Source organism: Triturus cristatus, chromosome 1_1 (assembly GCF_964204655.1).
Source record: "Triturus cristatus chromosome 1_1, aTriCri1.1, whole genome shotgun sequence".
NCBI lineage: Eukaryota > Metazoa > Chordata > Amphibia > Caudata > Salamandridae > Triturus > Triturus cristatus.
The window spans coordinates 541,186,272-541,198,523 of NC_140579.1; the positions used below are offsets into that span (position 1 = coordinate 541,186,272).

The window sequence follows — 12,252 nt, forward strand, 5'->3', positions numbered from 1 at the left end:
ACACTGATATTATAGTGCATAAGTAGAATGGCTGCAAAAGTACAAACTCGATCTGCTAAATTGAGCACCAAGGGCCATCTAAACTTAAGACAAATGAACAACTCAAAAGGAACTCCCCCCCAAGTACCAGCGCAGCAGACCGCAATTGATAGAATGTTGCTCAAGGCTATCGGCGAAGTTTCAAATGAAATTGAGCGCACTGAGAGACGGCTCTCATTAACCCCTCAATTGAGCCAATTTTCGTCGCCTGATACCAATATGTCGACGACCAATCATGATTTGCCTCTGGAGACCCCGCTGACAATCATTACTTCTGTACAGACAACTCCCATTAGGGGCACAGATGTAAACGGCAAAGGAGTTAAGATACGAACTGTCAAGAAAAAGGGGAACAGTAAGAGGCAACCTGGGTATAAAAAGGCCAGAAATCGTCTGGTCTCTAACCACCCAGATGTTGTAGCTGCAGAAGATAGTAGGGACCAAGTATTGGATACACAGGTACCCCCTGGGTGGGTGTCCCATATCATCAGTGACCTACAATCATATTTTGAGCAACTTATCAATGCTCAGACGAAACAAATTCTAAGTAGGTTGGATAAAGTCGTTTCTCTAGTGAAGCTAAGGGGGGGAGGGGTAGGCAACACTCTCTTACCACCATTGACCAACAATTTGGTCACAGAGTCAATGAGTACAAACCCATTGACTGCACAAATAACTAAAACTACGGAAGAAGAGCAGCCTAATAAAAATACGCCTACCACCCCATTGGATAATTCCGTAGCAGGGGCCTCTAATGTTAACATAAGACCATCATTATTGCCAATCCCGAACCACTCACATAGCGATAGAACACACACAAGCCCTCTTTTGAACATAGCCTCTGCAAACTTGGCGCTACCGCACAATTTGTTGGGCCCGCCCCAACCTAGAGAAACACCTTCTATTAAACCCGTTAATAACGGGTCTTGTATAAATTTACCCCCAGAGGCGGCCCCATATGTCATCATACTCACGGGGGTCCCAGAGTTAAAACCTGGCTATACAGAATTGCATGACGAGCTTAAAAACAAAGTCACGCATTGGCTGAATAAGAACAGGCTATTGCCGAGGGACGTACAGGGGGAAATTTTGCATGTAAGAAGGGTAAGGTGGCTAGGGAATAGGCAAAAGAATGCAGTAAGCGACTGTGTGGTGGTAAATTTTAGGGACTACAGAATAGGCGATCACATACTAAGTTGGGGCCCGGCTGCTCACTGTAGTAATATTAGCTCTTTACCTTTGGGGTCCTTCTATGTTAATGGAAGAAGTACTCTGTTTGAAAACTGGGACCATCAAGACACAAACGAGCGTTCTTGGGGTGGCAAGGATTTTTACGGAACAAAGTCATATGCTCTCCTGGGGAACCAAGGTAGATTAGCCCTGAGGAACAGGTTTGATCCCCTTACGTCCCTGGAGGAGTCGGGCTGACTGCAAGGGGCGAAAGATTATGTTGAGCAAACTCTCGTAGAGCTGAATACTGCTCAAATTACCTCCACAACTATGGCCCCTTGTCACCCTAAGACGAGTAAAATCTGCACTGATTACCAAATTGGGGGGAGGATCCCTGATAAAATTATTGTAACTGAATGCACAACAGGAAATATGTTGGGTAGTTCTGCATGCTTACAGGAGGACAAGATTACTGAGGTAGTAGCCCATGTGTCCCCACAATTACAGTACCCACAAGCTGTTCAGGCTATGCTAGCGATCAATATAGACGTAAGCACTGGAGTATCTGACCACACTACCTATAATAACCTTGGCCCAAAAGGGAGACAATTACAAGAGGGGATTGAAATGGTTTCATGGAATATAGCTGGGTTGTCCTCCAAATTTCATTATCAGGAGTGGAGGCAATATATCACCAGATTTCATGTAATTTGTTTGCAGGAAACTTGGGTGGTGGACCACAATCCCTTTCATTTAGCAGGGTACAAGTGTTTTTCTTTGAATGCACAGAAATTGGCCCCGGGAAGAGCAACGGGAGGGCTAATTATTTATGTGGATTTGCAGCTAGAAGGAGTGTGGACCGCTTTAAATTGGAACTCAGCTAACACACAAGCTATTAGGTTTCATGCAAGCAGGCTAAATGTCATCCTGATTAATGTATATAATGCCATAGCAGGGAGTGGGAAGGGGTGAATAATATATGACCTGGATAGTTGCCTGACTCGAGAGTTGGATCAAAGAAAGACAGCTATGGCCCCGTGTGTGGTTTGGGTGGGAGACCTAAACTGTCACCTGTGCCCTAATTTAAGATCGCTGGAGGGTGTTTGGTCTGGTTGCACATCGGCAAAAGGGCCGCATTTTGAACACACCCCGGAAGGGCTGGAGTTAGAGAGGGTCCTGAAAAATCACGCGCTAAGGCACACATTAGACCTGGTGGGTTCCAAAGATGGCTGTGAGATCACTCCAACATTTAAGGGAAGAGGGTATTGCTCCATTATAGATTATATAGCTGTCTCTCATCTATTCCGGGACTGGATAAATGAGGCAGACATTGAATGGAGCATATTTAGTGACCATAACCCATTAGTATTGAAGATTAAGAACTGGTCTTCCCGTAACACAAAGAAAAGGGTCAAGGCAACTAGCACAGTGAGGGCAACTGATCAAGGGAGACGCCTCAGATGGGCAAAAGTGGATGGGGATGCCTTCTATAGATCCTTAATGGAGAAAGGCAAAGAGATGATTGGGGTGTGCCTAGATCCCTCAATGGAGGGACCTGTTGTGGTTAAAGCTTTTGAGTCCGTGGCACACCTCATAGATGGCCTATTTAAATCAACCTCGAAAGCGTAAGTCAAATCCTCCCCCAGATGGTTTAACAAAAACTGCTCCCGGGCCCACAAAGAGTTAAAAGAATGTTTAAAAATAGTCCCAAGAGATAAGACGCATATTGCACAGTGCAGGATCGCATATAAAAAAGCAATCAAACAAAGGAAACTGGCACTCCAATTACAGGCATGGGAAGACCTACGGGATGCAGCAGATAGAAGAGATTCAAGTGCATTCTGGAAAATAATAAATAAACCTTGTTTCCAGGATACTGCTGCCCCAGTAATTGGTACAACCATCCTCCCGGAGCAATGGTCTGACCACTTTGAATTACTGTATAATCATTCAACAAAGAACTCTAGGGATGATGGGAGACTCTGCCCATGGGTGACTAAAATCGAATTCACATTGGAGGAAATGGTAGTGGGCATTCAAGGGTTGACAAAAAATAAAGCCCCAGGCCCGGACGGAATTCCCCCAGATCTTTATTTAAGTAGAGTTGACCTCTGGGCCCCAATCCTAACAAGGGTAATAAACACAGCGATTGCAACGGGCATGCCACGATCCTGGTCCGAGGCTATAATAGTCCCAATTTTCAAAAAAGGAAAAAATAATGATCCGCAGTGTTACCGACCCATATCCCTAATTGACGTGACGGCCAAAGTCCTGGGGCAAGTAGTTTTAAATCGCCTATTAGACTGGGCTGAAGAACACCAAATAATTACGGACTTGCAATATGGGTTCAGGACCGGAAAATCAACTACAGACCAGTGCCTGAATCTTTATTTATTAGTGGCTAAATACACCCTTGCAAGTGATCAGGCTGTATATCTGGGGTTCATGGATCTCTCAGCCGCTTTCGATCATGTCAATAGGGAAAAGCTCTGGGATCTGATGATCAGACTAGGGGTAGATCAGGGCCTAGTTGACATCTTAAGAGCACTCCACTGGAACACCTCTGCTAAAGTGCGTTTTAATCTGGAGGGTGATACTACGGCACCCTTCCCTTGCACCAGCGGGGTGAGACAGGGATGCATCCTGGCCCCGTTCCTGTTCTCATTGTACATAAATGAGTTAGAACAGGCACTATGTAAACTGAATGCAGATACCCCTAGAGTAGGCTCCCGACCGGTCCCCGTGTTGTTGTACGCAGACGATGCGGTACTCTTAGCCCGCACACCCAAAGGTTTGCAGAGTTTGTTAGATGGGTTTGTCAGCTTTATGGCCAGTTTAGATCTATCGGCTAACCTAACTAAGTCTTATGTACTGCTGGCTAGATCTAAACCTTGTAAAAAGTTCTTATATAAAATAGGCACACACAAAATGGAACAGGCTAAGACCTTTCCCTATCTGGGTTTACTTTTTGATGGGCTTTTAAATTTTAAACTTTTAATTGAAGAGCGGAGCTCAAAATTAGTGGCATCCACATGGGCCATAATGAGCTACGGGCGTAGGCTGGGCAGGTGGTCTCCAGAACAGGTTATGCACCTATACGGCTCAATCTGCTGCCCCAAAGTAATGTATGGGGCTGAAGTTTGGGGTTTTGCATGTACCCAACAAATACAGACCGAGGAGAACAAATTCCTGAGAAAGATCCTCCAAATTTTACAAAGTACATCGGCCCACATTACTCATGCTGAATTGGGAAGGGTACACATGGAGGATCTGATTACGGTCAGACCTCTTATGACTTGGCTAAGAATTTGGTCCAATATGAAGGCAGGTTTGAGCAGACAAATAATTAGAGACTGTATGGATAGAGACAAGGGAATGTGTATTCCATGGCTGAATTATGTAAGGACTGTTCTGGAGGGATTAGGCTGTAAGGACCTCGTATTTTAACCCAACAACAATAATCCCCGAGGACAAACTTAGAATTAAAAGAATTTTTTACGCAAAAGAGACTGCACGTAGAGCGGCTCTTGAAGAAAGCAAGCCCACAGTCCGTGCCTACAGCATGGTAAAGACAGTAGAAGGTATGGAACCGTACCTTGCTCTTATGCACAATGCACAGGATAGATTTTTAATCACCCGATTTAGGCTCAACCTTTTACATCACTTGTTGGCTGACCCACTTGGTTTTACTGTTACAGTTGAGCAGAAGGGTACCTGCGGCTGCGACAATAGGTCTCCGCAGGATACCCTTCACTTTGTTTTACTATGCCCTTTTTATTCGGCACCCAGACGTAGCTTTTTACTAAGGATTTTAAAACAAATGAAGTTTAGACACACCAAGGTTGCTCTTTTATACTTACAAAGGTCTGAGAACCCACTGACATTGGCTTGCACCATGAATTTTATTAAAGTTGCTATAAGACTTAGGAACACTAGGGGGCAATATTGAATGAATTGATGATAAATGTACCTTGTGAAGCCTAATGTAATTGAAATGCACTGAAACGATGTTTTTTAAATATATTACTGTACTTTTATGATATTTTTTAAATATCGAATAAAGGATTTGAAATGAATGAATGAAGCCAGGTGCATTTGTCTGAGTTCTTACACAAATTCAGCGAGTGAAGCAGGGGTGATCTGTGTTGCACTGCGTATGGACCATACAAGTTCCAGCAGAGCATCATGTGGCCTGACAAACCCAACACTTGAACAAAGATGTAACTATTGGCTTTGCCATGGCTGCAGTATTTCCTATAAACGAGATTAGTTACTTTCCCAACTCCTACTTACTGTGTTTGTAGTTCTGGAAAGAGAAGAGACATGATTGGCCACAGAGGTATCTGGAAGACAACACACAAACATGACTGATAGCTCCAGTATGGATGGGTGCCATGGAGCTGTGTCACAACACAAACACTGAGGGGCAGTATTCCTGCCGTTCCTTGTTTCTCTGCAGGTGGCCCCTTACTGCTGAGGTTGGGGTTGGTTTGCAGGCCCGCACCAGAGTCTACATTCTGCTCATGCAAGGGGAAAGCGGGCTTAGGGCACTTCTCAGTGCCAGAGGCAGGGACTGGGGCCCCGTTCGCAAACACTGCTTACCTGGCTCCTGGCACTGCCAGTGGGCGCATGCACACCTCCTGGGTGGCACAAATCTGGCATGTCAATTCATGGCCTTTTTCCACGTGCCCCAAACTCTGTAATTGGGTCATAAGGGTTTCATTTAATGGAGTCCATCATTCACATAGGACCCGAGCATCATTGTAAACTGGGGAATATCCACCTTTCATTGCCCGGGCGCCAACTTGTTCTTCTCTTTCTCCGTGGTTAATCGTGGGCACTGATATGCCAAAAATACGCTTGTCTTTCAAAATAACAAATCTCCACATTATGAGTTTGTGCTGCTTTGTGCTTGTCATGCTATACATGATAAAGTGTGGCTGTGCCGGATCATGTTGAATCGGTTACTCGGTGTGCCATGCCATCACACATGGACCTCCCTGAGACCCAGTCCACTGTAATATTACCGACATCCTTGGTACCATGATACAACTTGATATCACTCGGTTATGTGCAAGTTACACGCACTTGTCCATGGCACACCTAACCTTACCCTCACATCTGGGAGGAGTTTTCCTTCGCTAGTTACACCTACCAGATATTGAGAGACTCTTTGCTAGGAATGTGGAGTGAGAGGGGGCATACATGCTTTTGAGTTTCAGCTGTTGTTGATTGAGAACAGAACTCTCTACATAGGAGAGTTGTGGAACAATTTGTTGTAATCTGTAGTCCCACATTTGCTTTTCAAGTGGCTAGTTGTGAAAATTAATCTAACACATGACACAGGGTTTGTTAACATCAACAGGCCCAGTTTTTGTATTGCACTCAGTGAGATCATCTGGCTTCTTGTGTTAACAGATGAGGGAATGGAGTAGAGGCAGATTAAAGTGCTTGTCCAGCATTAACACTCTGGGCATCATAAACTGATAATGCTACACGGAATCATTGGATGTTTGAAGTTTTGTGTGCAGTAAATTCACCACCACTTTCTCGATCCCGAGGCTCTTCTCTCATCTCCTTTTCTTCCTTTATGCTGATGCCCCAGTCTTTCTTTCATATCCCTTCCTTTAATGCCAAACACATTCTAGACGTTATTTATGCGACTCCTGTAGTGCCTCATCGAGTGATAGTGGAAAGGCTTCAATTTCACAGAGACAGGATATAACCACTGATTGACAGCGACAGAAGTGGGGCTGGAGGGCTGTGCTTGTCAAGGTAAAGAGGTCGCAGGAGTGAAATTCAAAGGGACTGCCTGGTCAATCCGCTATCACAATTAGCAGATCACCAGGCTGGTGTGATATGAGGGGTCAGCACAAAGTTGGAAATATGAAGAGGAAGTACAATACCTGTGATCCCCAGAGGAACCCTGTGGAGGCTGCTAGGCAGTCGAAACCCTCACCCCCTCGCAAATTATCTCCTAATATATTTTGAATTTTACCTACCAACAATTTTTATAAACCAATTATTTTACACAAAACTAAAGATTAACAATTAGTAATGGTATTAAACAAAAATAGAAATGTTCGTTTCTTAGAGTTGAAAACCCAGTCAGGGGGAAGAAGAAACAAAACTCTCCACCGTGTTGGAAAAAAATCAGAAAAGTTTGTTTTTCCTAGAGAACCCTCACCCACCAGGGTTGCTCCTTGGTGGCATGCTTCATCATTAGTGTTCATCCTGAACCGCTGCGGATCGAGACATGCTGCGACCACATGGATTCACAGGAGCCCTGTATAGATAACTTCTATGATAAAGACAGTAGTTGGTGAGGGGAGTGGGAGGGATGTGCTAACAAGTTAAAAATGTCTGAGTAGGACTCTTACTTTATTCGCATGCGGTCTCCAGGGCTCCAGTTAGGCATAATTTGAAGAGGACTGCCTTGATGAAGGTGTGACTACTTGGTGAGTAGGTACAGTATATTGTTGAAATAATAGAGAAATTTGGGGAGGACGATCTTCTTTATTATGGCGACACGTCCGGCCAGCGATAAAGGGAGTCGTAGCCATTTCTCTATTTGAGTGATCAGTGTGTCCACCGCACGTCCGTAATTGAGGCTCAAAATTTGGGCTGTGTCCAGGTGTATGTGTACGCCCAAATATTTCACTGATTCAGTGCACCATTCAAGGGGGAACTCAGGGGTCCAGGGCTCTGTACTGCTTGTCAGTGGGAATATGACGGATTTGTGCCAATTAATGGCGAGTCCAGAAAAATGGTCAAATCTAATAATTTCTCTGATCAATTCGGGCAAATTATCTTTTGGGTGTCTGACGTGGAGAATTGTATCGTCTGCGTAAAGCGAGATCAAGAGGGGGCCAGTGTTGAATTGCAGCCCTCTGTGCAAATGTTTCTCCTGAAAGTGTCGGACAAGTGGGTCCATTGCCAAAAAAAACAGTAATGGGGAAAGAGGGCAGCCCTGTCTCGTTCCCCGTGAGAGCTGAAAAGGGGTGGAGAGTGTGCCATTTAAACGCAAGCAGGCAGTGGGCTTGGATTACAATAGGACTGTCATGGCGATAAAGCCTTGGGCATGCCCATGCGGCGCATTATTGAGAGATACGTTTCTTAGAGTAGATTAATTTTTTGGGTATCTTTTGGAAACAATTTTAGAAATCATGATTGTAATTTTCTTTCAAGATCAAATCAATATTATGTTGATCCGTTGTCACGGGGCCCCTTAAAGGAGTGGGGCCCATAGGCCATACCTACTTTGCCTATTTGGTAATCCAGAACTGAGGAAGTGAGTATGTCAGGTGTGAGTGGGGCTGTTAGTAGTAGCAGGGTAATGCAGTAGAGTTCCTGAATAACAGTCGGCTGGGGCAATGTCAGCGCAGTAACCTGCAGCCGCTTTTTTTGCACGGCACAGTACCAAACCTTGGTGACTTACTTTGTATCAGAGGGACCCCGCCCTCCCAGCCTTAGCAAACCTCTCAGTGATAGAGCCAAGATTTCAAAAACCAGTCCCAATCCAAACGGAAAACAAACACTAGCTAACATATGTTCCTTCTACAAGCGTAGAGTCAGAAGATCACTTCATGATAGCAGAACCCAACTTCTGAACTTTCTTTTTCCATCCCATTGCTCTCAGGTGTTTTAGTCAGGTGGGTTTAAGTGAACTGAATCAAGGTGACAGCTACCAGATTTGACTGGTGTGGTTCATGATCTCTGGGACTGGAAATAAGATCTCAAGATGACGCAGGGGATCTGGTGACCCTACGCAGTAGTATCTAATAGTTTAGTCTGTCCAAATTTCTCACATTGAATTCAGAAATATTCAGAAAATTCATAAATGCTGGTATACTAGAATACATGAGAATTATGGGCTGAGTGAGCTAATTACGCATCACCTCTTGAACCTTGTATACCATGCCTCAGTTCCAACCACGTAACTTAAGATGGTGGCATCCAGACACTGAAGAAGAGAGATCCCAGGTCAAACAGGATTACTTTAGAAGCAATCCCAGAGTCATTGGATGATCATCCAACTACTCTAGAAGTCATTTTCACATCATCAGACATCATCAAGCTCTTGAAGTCATCAGCAGAGTTTAGAAACTTGAGCTCGATGACTTGTGGATGACTTCAAAATGAGCATCTGATGACTTCACAAGGTGTGACTATTCCTGATGACTTCAGGAGGATTTAAGAATGAGTATGCGATGACTTCACAAGGTGTGACTATTCCTGATGACTTCGGGAAGACTTAAGAATGAGTATGCGATGACTTCACAAGGTGTGACTATTCCTGATGCCTTCAGGAGGATTTAAGAATGAGTATGTGATTACTTCATAAGATCCAATTGTGCTTGATGATTTGAAAATAAACATCCAAATATGTGATTTATATGTAAGTGTAAGGTATGTATAGGGTTTGGGTTTTGGAGTGTAGGGTTATATGTTTTGGGGTTCAGGGGTAATTTTAGGGTTAAGGCGTTTGGGGTGCTGGGGTATTTATAGGGTTCAGGGTGGGTTTAGGTTTTGGGGTGTCTGGGTATTTTTAGGGTTCAGGGTGGGTTTAGATTTTGGGGTGCAGGGGTATTTTTAGGGTTCAGGGTGGGTTTAGGTTTTGGGGTGCAGGTTTATTTTTAGTGGTCAGGAGTAATTTTCGGGTTAAGGGCATGTTTGGGTTTTGGGATGCTGGGGTATTTTCAGGGTTCAGGGTGGGTTTAGGTTTTAGGGTGCAGGGGTATTTTTAGGGTTTAGGTTTTGGGGTGCAGGTTTATTTTTAGTTGTCAGGGGTAGTTTTAGGGTTAAGGGCATGTTTGGGTTTTGGGGTGCCCAGGGTATTTTTGGGGTTCAGGGTGGGTTTAGGTTTTGGGGTGCAGGGGTATTTTTAGGGTTCAGGGTCGTTGTAGGTTTTGGGGTGCAGGTTTATTTTTAGTGGTCATGGCTAATTTTAGGGTTAAGGGTATGTTTGGGTTTTGGGGTGCTGGGGTATTTTTAGGGTTCAGGGTGGGTTTAGTTTTTGGGGTGCTAGGGTATTTTTAAGTGGCATGATGGGTTAGGGTTTTGGGGTGTAGGGGAATTTTTAGGGTTCAGGGTGTGTTTGGGTTTAGAGGTGCTGGGGGATTTTTAGGGTTCAGGGTGGCTTTAGGTTTGGGGTGTAGTAGAAAATTTAGGGATCAGGGTGTGTTTTGTTTTTGGGGTGCTCAGGGTAATTTTAGTGTACAGGGTTCAGTTTAGGTTTTGGGGTGCTAGGGTAGTTTAAGGGTTCAGGGTGGGATTGGGAGTGTAGGGGTATTGTTAGTGGTCAGGGTGTGTTTTAGATTTCAGGGTGGATTTGGGGTGCCAAGGGTAATTTAAGATTTTAGTGGGCATGGGTATTGGGGTGGTATGGGTAATTTAACAATGTTAGGGGTGTTTAGTTATTGGGATAAAAAAGGCCTTTTTTGGTTTTAAGTTTAAAAAAAAAAAAAAAAAATTAAATATATATATATATATACATATCATATTAAAAAAAATATATATATTTACCATAAACACTTTTACAAACTTTATGCATTCACCGTGCACGCCTTTGCGTTGTCATGGCATGCGTGGTAAAGGCATATGGTCGACCTCGGAGATGGGTATCTGGTTCGATCCTCGGCAGGGAGGCTGAAAATACTGTGATCCTGGGCATATCACTTAATCTCCCGGAGCCTAACAAAACAAGCATTTGCAATGCAATAGGTCTCGCATTTGTGAGAGCTTAAGCTATTGGCATTATAAATGGCAATGCCTTCTAATTATGTGTTCTGAAAACCTGCAAGCGGTGTCTGAACACCACTTGCATGTTTTGAAAACATAAATAAAAGGCATTGCCGTTTACAATACTTAGCGTGCTTATCCACGATTGTATTGCATGCAGCAAGTATTGCCTTAGAAGAGGAAATATGATATCAGAGTGCATAGTGGGTATAGTTAAAACTATTAAACAGCGCCTTACATGGGCACCAGTTGCATTACAGAAGGGCACATTCATTTTTAGGCACCGGGATAATAAGCGAGTTACTAACAATCCCAGGATGTTTGAGGCTTCCACCAGACTCTAACCTGATTCCCCACCTTCCAAGTCCGCCGCACTAGCCTTTAAGCCACATATCTGTTCTAGAAACGTTTTAATTAGAATTAAAACGAGGCCGTGTAGAACCCCTGGTCTGTTCCAGAAATGCCAGGCACCCGTCGAGACCACGGACCTTGTATGTGCGATAACCGGTCGTGCAAGAGTGGCCCGCCAACCATACTGCCAGTCACTGACGCCAATCTGTGAACCACAGATAGCACAGAATAAAAGAATACAGTTTTATAATTGGGCTCAAATCATTAAATGCGCAGCCGGCACCTTCAATCCCATAAACATTGAACGCCAGAGCCACGCATTTTAGCATCGCGGAAAGAATGATTAATTAAGCTTTTATAAAAATCAACAAATACAAAATCGATAAAATGAATTTACTTTTTAAACATTAAAATATACTTGTTAACGCCACACAAGATTACAAATGCACGACGAAACACTTTTATGACAATGTACACAGTTGTAAAAATTCTCCTAAATTGAGAGCACAGAATAAACCATAAATGTACGCGTTGCCTGCGATTTTTCATGTGCTTCCCCGTGTATTGATTCTGCGAGTGCTTTTTTAAGTACAAAATATTCTAACGTAAAAAATAAAGTTTCCTCAAATGCAAATCCTTGGTTTTAAGATGTAAGGACGTGAAAATATAACAGGGTATCTGGCTTTACCCTTGTTGTCTCTTCCTTGGATGTCGGGTATAAGCATGAGGAGTAAAGAATGAAGACATTATTTTCGTTTTCGTTCAAAGGTAAAAAAAACGTGCCTCTAATGTCTTTACTTTGATAAAAGGCTTTAACCTTTAACATTGAATAATTATGCACTGCATCCAAAATGGGATTTTAAGGGGGGGAGGATAGTGGGAGGGGAATCCTCATTGGATGGCGGGGGCAGGCTGAAGACAAATTATTTTGTTTGCGTTCAAAAGTATAAA

General features: G+C 43.7%; 1 protein-coding gene across 3 annotated transcripts in view; it reads left to right on the forward strand.

The window, feature by feature from the left end:
- Window positions 1–12,252, forward strand: part of KIF21B (kinesin family member 21B) — a 1,294,294-nt gene that overhangs the window by 213,228 nt on the left and 1,068,814 nt on the right. The window lies entirely within an intron of this gene.